A 9,339-nucleotide genomic window follows, 5' to 3' on the forward strand; every position below is an offset into this window, starting at 1 on the left:
ACGACCCGACCCGCCTAACCCGTTTAATAAACGAGTCAGGTTAACACGACACGCTAACACGACCCGTCTAACTTGTATACTTAAACGGGTCATATTAACCCGACACGTTAACACGACTCGTCTAACTCGTTTAATATAAATTCTATATAAAATTTAATATTTACTGATTTATTCTATATAAATAATATATTGTATAAATAAAATAACCTATTTTTAACTCAAAACTCATACAATATTAAAATTACAATTCACCATAACAAAAGTCTATACAAATATACAATGGAGTTTAAACTACTCTTAAATGATGTATCATAAAAACAAAAAAATATATTTTCAACTCAAAATTAATACAACATCAGAAATGCAATTCTTGATCAAACACTCTCAGCTCCTTCCTAAGTTCAGTTATTAGACCTTCCTTCGGCTTCTCCTGAAGAAATTAGTGAAAGCCAACTAATGATTAACACTAGAAAAAGAAATAAAAAGAATGTACAGGAAAGGTATTTAGCTCAGATGATGCGGGATGTATACCAAAGTAATGGCATCAGGTTGAGACTAAAATGCTCGAAGAACAGAACAGTATGCTTCTTGCTCAAGTCGATGGACTTGGATCTCCATATCATTTTGTACCCAGGGGGTATGAAATACCACCAACAATAGCTCTTCCATATGTCCTCTTGTGCCCCTATTCTGATGTGGTGGTGGAAAATCATCAATCAGTTCCTGCAAACAACATTGAGAAACAGAATAAACATCACAAAATTATACAAATTTAGCTGAAATATCGTAAACTCCTAAATTTTTTTTGTAAAGTATTAGAGGGATTGAAACTTTCAGTAGTCACTATAATATGGCTTCAGTCAGTATGAGAATATAGGGTGTTGAGATAACAGAAAATGCAGGCAACATGGTACTAAAAAGTTAAAACTAGACATGGCAAAATTATAGGATCCAACTCCTGGTATGTTTCTAGCCTGCTCTTTACTCATAATGCAAGCATTCACCCCTCAAATGAGTTGGTGCCAAAGGTATCAATCATAAGAGAGAACAGTCAAATGCTAGTCCCATAAACACTGAATCTAACTCATCTCCAAAAGAAACAATAACTCTCCTTGATCATTTACAACGGCAACGAATAATGGAATTGATCGGCCCATCAATAACTGAAATGTCTTCGAGATCCATTAGATCTAGAAGGCTTCTACAGAGCGGAACAATAAACTCCTTAAGAAACAAATAAGATGCTGTTTAAATCTAAACATATCTCCCATAAGGCATGGGTAATCTGCTTTCACAGCCACATATAAATACATATGGCATATTACAAATGGAACTAAAAAAGTTATAATTAAAGGAGAAAATTATGAAATCAGTATCAGCGCATATCAATCAAAATAATCATTGTAGACAAGCTTGGTAAAGGAAACCTTTTCACAAACTCCAGATGTGGGAGAAGTTACATGTGCCAACATGGCAGCGAAAAGTCATATCGACTCCATATCTGTCAATATGATCCTCCCGTCCCCCACATGAAAGGAAACACAAACCTGTATAATTTCTCATAAAACCTCAAAGAAATCCAGATCACAAGAATAGAAACCCTAGGGTCACCTTCGTGTTGCAAGGACTGGCGTTGGCCCGGTGCCATCCTTTTGGCGATGGTCCGACCAACGAAAAGGATGAACTCCTTGGTGGCGTTCCTCTAGAAGTAGCCGAAGTGGCTCACGTCGGAGGCGTTGGCCAGAACTACCAGATCCATCGATCCGCTGGAGCAAGAGGAGTCCCCGGTGCTGGAGCATTTGAGGACCAGGAGAGATCCGACGAGAGTGAAGGGCTAAGCGCAGATGGTGAGGAGATCTGCCGGCGAACTCTTGGGGCAAACAACATGCAAAGACGGAGGTGGGAGGCACCGCGAACGAAGGCGATTGGAGAGATTCAACTGAATAGTGATTTAGGTGAGGCGGCTGGCGAGCGGAGAGCGGAGAGTGGAGAGAACGGGAGATGAGTGATTTAGGTTTTAGTTACTTTATATATATATATATATATATATATATATATATATATATATATATATATATAGGTTGGCAGGTTTGACCCGACCTGACTTAACCCGTATACTTAAACGGGTCAAACGGGTCAAAACAGGTCAGCTATATAAACCTGAACACGACCCGATTATTAAACGAATTAGGCGGGTTGACCCGTTTATGACCCGAACCTGATTATACTAAACCCAAACCCGATTAAGAGCCGGGTTATCATGTCGGGTTATCGGGTCGGGTCAAGATTTGCCACCCCTAGCTACAAGCCATTGGCTGGCGGCTTTTTCCTCTCTTCCTCATTGGGCATCGACCACACTCTCCACTCTTTTCCTTACTTATCATGTGCAACCCCCTACCTCGAAGTACTATGTCCAGGTCTGCATCACCACTACCCCTATTAAGTCCATTGCCACCACCAAGCTATAAGTACCATAGCTACCTCCATCTCCATCCTAGTCCTTCCCCAATCTTGCGCCATCACTCACTCACCCTAAACCACCATCATTACCATAATTTCCATCTAGCACAACCCCACCATGTTCTGAACTCCATTAGAGCCCTACAACTCCACCTTTAACCATCTAACCTAAGATCATCTCCGCTTGCCTCCAACACCACCATCGGACTCCATTGATATTATACCTATATATAGTCCAAATTTGAGAAAAGAGTGCATATAAGAAAAACATAGATTGGAAGGTTACAAAATTATTTGGCGAGTATTATTTGGTGAATATTCTCCTTTACTGCACAAATTGTGTTCCTGCACCCGATCTTGGGTCGGTACTCGAGATTGGTATCAGAGTCACCATTCGTTTGACACCATGACCATGACTACAAGAGGTCAAGGGGGGGAGGGTTCTCAAATCATGGACCCTAAAAAAGTCATAGAGGTGAGGGCGTTACTCACTTCAACCTTGTTGCCACGGTCGATTCCTTTACCGGTGCCAAATCCTCAACCCAATATAAGGGACATGGCTAGACATCATGCAAGAGGCATTGTCGGGCATCCATAGTAGCATTGTAGTCCTAATCCAAAGACACTAAGAAGAACCAAGGCGAGATCACCTTTGGCGGGCAGTATTAATCCGAGGCCTAATAACGGGTCGATTGATTTTATTACAAAGGTGTTGCTATCCAATTAGCCCAACAAGTCCTCCTGTAACAACCCAGTTGTAAAAAAAAAGTTTGATGAAATTTTGGGCACGACATGGCTGGCCACACTTTGGCCAGCCTCACGCCATGCTCTAGCAGCTCGCGTGGGGGGTGTCACGTGCCCCATTGCTGCTGCCACGATGGGCCCACTGCTGTCGTAGCCGTCGCACTCCCCTACCACCTCTTTCTCTCTCTCCCTCTAAATCTCTCTCAACCTCTCTCTTCTCCCCTCGATCTCTCTCTTTCTATTATCTCTCAAACTCTCCTTTTCCCCTCCCCATTGGCGCCACCTGCCATTGTTATCGCCATCATTGCCACCAAGGTTAGCATCCTCTCTCTTCTCTCTTATCTTTTGTTCCCTTTCTTTCTCTCCCTCTTTCTCTCATTCTTTTTTGCTCTTGGGCTCGAGCTTGCCGAAGTCGAGCTACCAGCAAGAGCCGACCACTGGTTGGATAGCAGCGGCCAGACCCTCCCTACCGACCTCGATTTATCTTTCTTGGCTACAATAATGCTGGGCTCGGCCCAACACTGTAGCAGACCTAGCACTGTGACAATTTCTTTTTCTATTAATTAAGTATTTTATGTTAGCTAATGCAATTAGTTTATTAGGCAGTTAATTAAATTGGTGTGTGTGTGTGTATATATATATTTGGTAATATAATTATTAGCTAATTATAATTAGTATACTTAATGAATAATTATATTATAAACACCTAAATATACCTATTAATTATATATAATACTACTTGCATATAATAGATTAATACTTAGGTTCATTAATTATAGTCATGAGATTTATAATTCTATTAGTTTATTTATCCTATTTTGTATAAAATGAGATAATAGGCTTATTTATTTGTTTGTTTATTTCTTATATTATATAATTAAGTAAAGACTATCTAGTTTCTAATTAGTTAGGAAACATTCAGAATCATAAATTAGTTGTAGTTACATTTTTGTCTATACTTATAATTTTATTTATAATTAGACATACTTAGACTATTTTTATAAACATGAAAGAGTAACCCTTTTAATCTTATTTTATTACTAGCATTTTAATAATAATAGTATATTTATAACATTTAAAGTTTATCTATAACATAAATCTAACTAGCTAAGAAAGATACACACTAACTCTAAAATCTAATAAATCATCATATTTTATATGAACGAATTCAAATTGGATAAATGACTAGCATCATGCAACTTAAATATTTTCAAATTTTGAACCCCTTATTTTAGACCCGGTGGACATAGTTAATGATGAGTTGACATTTGATTTACAAATCAAAGGAGTATGTGATTTAAATCTTCTGATCAGATAGTGAGTAATATTATCCCATAAATGTTTTTTTAAATTAGAATATATTATATACTTATGTATATGTATGTTTTGGCCTACCGCATGATTATATAATCTTATCTAGAGATAATTTTAATTAAGCATATTTTATCATTCATTTGATTCAATTGTCTCACCTCATTCTCAGTTTTAGAAAACTAGAAATAAGATTCTAGTTTCGGCGTTGCTGCACTATTTTGTCAATTTCTTTAGTTATCTTTCTCGATTTATTTTTCCGAGTGATTTAATTCACGGCTACTGCTGCAGGGTGTGGAGGTGGTGGACAACAGCTATTTCATCACCGAAGAAAATGTCGCCATGCATGCTTAAGCTAGCCAAGGAAGCCAACAGCATCAAGGTAATTCCGTTATTTCTTTGTGTCGTTTATTTCACTTCTTACATCATAATTAGAAATATTGGAAGAGTATATGCATCCACGAATTAATTGACCATCATCTAATTCAATATCTCTTGCTTCGCTTTGAACCAAACAGTTCGATTACAGAGTCCCCCTGCCTGTGGTGGACGGGTGCAGCGGTAGCGCCGGATAGATCGTGGCCACCGTCGACGACGCTCTTCAAATGAACGGCCTCGCAATCAGCATCTACGCGCCGGAGACCGTCGGCTGCGTCGTAGTTGATACCAACGGGTGGGGCGCCGCGGCAACTTCGACCGGTGGACTCATGAACAAGATGAACGGCCGGATCGGCGACTCCCTCTCGATTGGTATATGGGAGTGAGTTATATGAGTTATATGGGAGTGAGCCTTGTAACGCCTATCATTAGATAGGCCTACTACTGCCTCTCTTTCTCTTTCCATGCATTGGGTAGCGGCGTCATGAGTAATATAAGTCACTGCAATAATTAGTACCAATTCAAAAGCATGATCTGAGTTTTTTTAATCCTTTTCTTTTATTTGAACTGTTTGGGGCTTCAGAGTAAGTTGGGCAGAGGTTAACAGATTGGGAATCACTGACGAGCATTCATGGGTGTTGTGTAATTGTAATTGATTCGAGAGCGTATCTGTACTCTGATCAAACTTTTATTGAAAATAATTTAGATTTAAATTTGTGATTAAGCTTAAATTAAAATTATTTTAATTTGAGCTAATTTCAAGCAAGTTCAATCTAAATGAAATCGATCAATAAGTCATTTCAAGCTATAATCAATTTATGCTAAATTTTAAGTCTGACCAAATTTGAATTAAATTAAGGATGATTTAGACTTGAATCAAACTTAAAATATGACATAATTTTTAAAAATTTATATTATAAAAATATAAACTATTAGAAATATATGTGTATTTAAAAAAATAGGATCAGAATTAAAAATTGAATTTTAGAAGATCAGATTACGTGACATTCTGCTTAACCAATTTTAGAATATAATAAAACTATAACATAAAAAAAAATATTACTCATACTATATATTCATATTATAATTATTGTGAGCTTTTTGGAACATATTTAATTTAGGCCTCGTTATCAAATATGGCTCAAAACTAATATGTTTAACCTACTCTTGATATCAAATTTGATTCGCCTTATTTTCAAGCTAGTTTTAATTATTTTGAGAGTTCTAAGAGCATTTAAGTGCTTTCATTCATTTATCTCGTTGGGCGTATCATTTGTCGTTGGCAACTAGTAAAATTGATAAAAAAAATAAGACAACAATGATCTCTATTTTTTCTATGGGAGGTATGAGGTGTGACAGAGATAAATGGCCAGAAATAAATGTATATAATTATGATACGATTTGATTCATATTAGTTTCACGTATTACATTAGATTTATTAGGATGAATGGCCGGATCGGCGACTCCCAGTTAATTGGTTTAGGTACTTACGGATTGCAAACTCTGCGCTATCTCATGCACTGGCGAGGGTGAAGCCATCATTCGGAGTACTCTGGCAAGAGATGTGGCTGCCGTGATGGAGTACAAAGGTCTCGGCCTTCAAGAAGCAGTGGACTTTGTCATAAATGAAAGGCTGGATGAAGGCAAGGCTGGGCTCATCGCGGTCTCTAGAAATGGAGAGGTGGGTTATGGGTTCAATACTAATGGGATGTTTAGGGGGATGTGCTACTGAAGATAGCTTCATCGAGTTTGGTATATGCGAGTGAGTTATGAGTTATATGGGAGTGAAGCCTCGTAACGCCTATCATTAGATAGGCCTACTACTGCCTCTCTCTTTCTCTTTCCATGCATTGGGTGGTGGCGTAATGACTAATAAAAGTCGCTGCAATAATTAGTACCAATTCAAAAGCATGATCGGAGTTTTTTTAATCCTTTTCTTTTATTTGAACTGTTTGGGGCTTCAGAGTAAGTTGGGCAGAGGTTAAGTAACAGATTGGGAATCACTTACGAGCATTCAGGGGTGTTGTGTAATTTTAATTGATTCGAGAGCCTATCTGTACTCTGATTAAACTTATATTGAAAATAATTTTGGATTTAAATTTGTGATTAAGATTAAATTAAAATTATTTTAATTTGAGCTAATTTCGAACAAGTTCGAATCTAAATGAATCGATTAATAAGTAATTTCAAGCCATAATCAATTTATGCTAAATTTGAAGTCAGACCAAATTTGAATTAAATTAATAATGATTTAGGTTTGAATCAAACTTAAAATATAACATAATTTTTAAAAATTTATATTATAAAAATATAAACTATTAGAAATATATGTGTATTTTAAAAAAATAGGATCAGAATTAAAAATTGAATTTTAGAGGATCAGATTACGTAACAGTCCGCTTAACCAATTATAGAATATAATAAAAATATAACATAAAAAAATATTACTCATATTATATATTCATATTATAGTTATTGTGAGGTTTATCGAACATGTTTAATTTAAGCCTTGTTATCAAATTTAACTCAAAACAACTATATTTTAACCTATTCTGAATATCAAATTTGAGTCGCCTTACTTTCAAGCCGAGCTCGAGCTCGGCTCAATTATTTTGAGAGTCCTAAGAGCATTTGAGTGCTTTCATTCATTTTTCTCGTTAGGCGTGTCATTTGTCATCGGCAGTTAGTAAAAGTGATAAAAAAAGGAGACAACAATGATCTCTATTTTCCTATGGGAGGTGTCAGGTGTGACAAAAATAAGTGGCTAGACAGGGATAAATGTGTACAATTATGACATGATTCGATCCATCTTGGCTCCACGTGTGGCATTAGGTTCATTCGGATGAGCCTATTTATCTAGTTGAGTTTATTAAAAGCAATAAAAATATTTTTTGCCGGGGTGCGTTCGAACAGGGATGCGAACGCATGCAAACGTTCACAAAAATAGAAAATAGAAATTTGCGCGTTCGAACGAAATCAGGCCGTTTGAATGCGGTCGTCCGAACACATGTATACGTTCGCATCGACAGAGAACAAAAATTCCACGTTCGAATGCGATCGAGCGCGTTCGAACACATCGCGGCAAAAGTGTGGGTTTTGTTAAGGTTGTTTAGAGTTGTTTAACTCAATTGATGAGTTCTTAAGGAGTGCCACTATAAATATGTGAAGGAAATCTTAATTTGAGTTTATCTTGGATAATTGAATTGGCTTTGGCCTTTATCTCTCTCAACTTATTTTTAGCCAGTGGCGCCCTCTCCCACCTCCCTTCTTCCACCGCCCAAGTCTTTGGTCGGCCTCTTCCAATAAGCACCCTCTTATATGTCCAACTTCTTCCCCTTTACACCAAGGAGTAAACATAGCAACTATCTAGCCATTGGAGGCTATTAAGCTAGGATCTAATTGACCTTTGGCCACTGTTGGGTCGATAACTTGAGATGTAACTGTTCAAATCCTGTGGTCTTGGATTCATTGCAAAGCTCTCTCTAAGAGCAACAACATATCTAAAATTTAGGAGGATCCATTGATTTTGTTGCAGATCTACTCAAAAGTTATGAGCTTTATCGAGTCTAGAACTGTTGCGGATTAGATTAGACCAGTTCGTAACAACTGGTATCAAAGCCAATGTTTCTCGAACCATTATGGCTACCACAAAATCAAAGGCGGCTAAGCAAGTAAGTGATCAAGGCTTGGAGATGGATCACATGGCTACGTCAAGATCTCCATCCCCTCAAAGTTCATGAGGACGGACAAAAGGCCTGCCTAATCTCGCGCAAACCCTACCGCTCACGGCACAAACATTGTTAGAGATCAAGGCCACCCTTGCTGACAGGAACCAATAACCTCCAAGGCGTACCCTAGAGCGTCATTGAAGATATGAAGAATGCCTCTTGCCTAGAGAGGGGAACCGACGAGGAACGATCCTGGAGGCACCATGGCAACAGTGTGACAAACCGCACGGGCACCGCACCGACTTACCTCCGTTGCACTTGAGAGAACTTATGGCCCCACATCTAGAGGAGGAGCCTTGGGATGGGTGGGGGGAGCCCCCACATCAGCCAAGCGTCTAAAACCAAGAGCAACTTCACTAAAGATGCAAGAACGGACGCGACCAAATGCTACAACCCTGCATTGTTCGAATCGATTTTCCTAAATTTAGTGGTGGTGACCCGTTGGATTGGATTTATAGGGTGGAGTAATTCTTCAATTATTAAGGGACACCTAATCACCAAAAGGTGCTTCTAGCCTCATTCCACCTTGAAGACGTAGAGATGAGATGGTATCAAGTTGCGCCACTTGGGAGGAGTTCGCTAACGAGCTTTGTGTGCATTTTGGACTTTTCGACTATGAAAACTTCTAAGCCACCTTGATGAAAATAACCTTAAGGACTCCTGTAAGAGCCTACTAAGAGGAGTTCGAAAGAATCAGCAATAGAGTCCATGGGTGGTT

At 38.3% G+C, this 9,339-nt stretch overlaps 1 long non-coding RNA gene and 1 pseudogene across 2 annotated transcripts; one reads left to right on the forward strand and one right to left on the reverse strand.

The window, feature by feature from the left end:
* Window positions 1-224: 224 nt before the first annotated feature.
* Window positions 225-2,008, reverse strand: LOC140779157 (uncharacterized). 2 transcript variants are annotated; one of them, XR_012107289.1, is made up of 4 exons: window positions 1,612-2,008; window positions 1,428-1,547; window positions 532-723; window positions 225-430 (listed from the first exon to the last, which is right to left on the reverse strand). It is a non-coding gene; the product is annotated as an uncharacterized lncRNA (long non-coding RNA). The 2 variants fall into 2 exon arrangements; XR_012107288.1 differs by having other exon boundaries at window positions 1,428-2,008.
* Window positions 2,009-4,861: 2,853 nt separating this feature from the next.
* Window positions 4,862-6,659, forward strand: LOC140779138 (probable isoaspartyl peptidase/L-asparaginase 2; annotated as a pseudogene).
* The last annotated feature ends 2,680 nt before the right edge of the window (window positions 6,660-9,339 follow it).

Source organism: Typha angustifolia, chromosome 15 (assembly GCF_048772165.1).
Source record: "Typha angustifolia cultivar Huaian chromosome 15, ASM4877216v1, whole genome shotgun sequence".
NCBI classification, from domain to species: Eukaryota; Viridiplantae; Streptophyta; class Magnoliopsida; order Poales; family Typhaceae; genus Typha; species Typha angustifolia.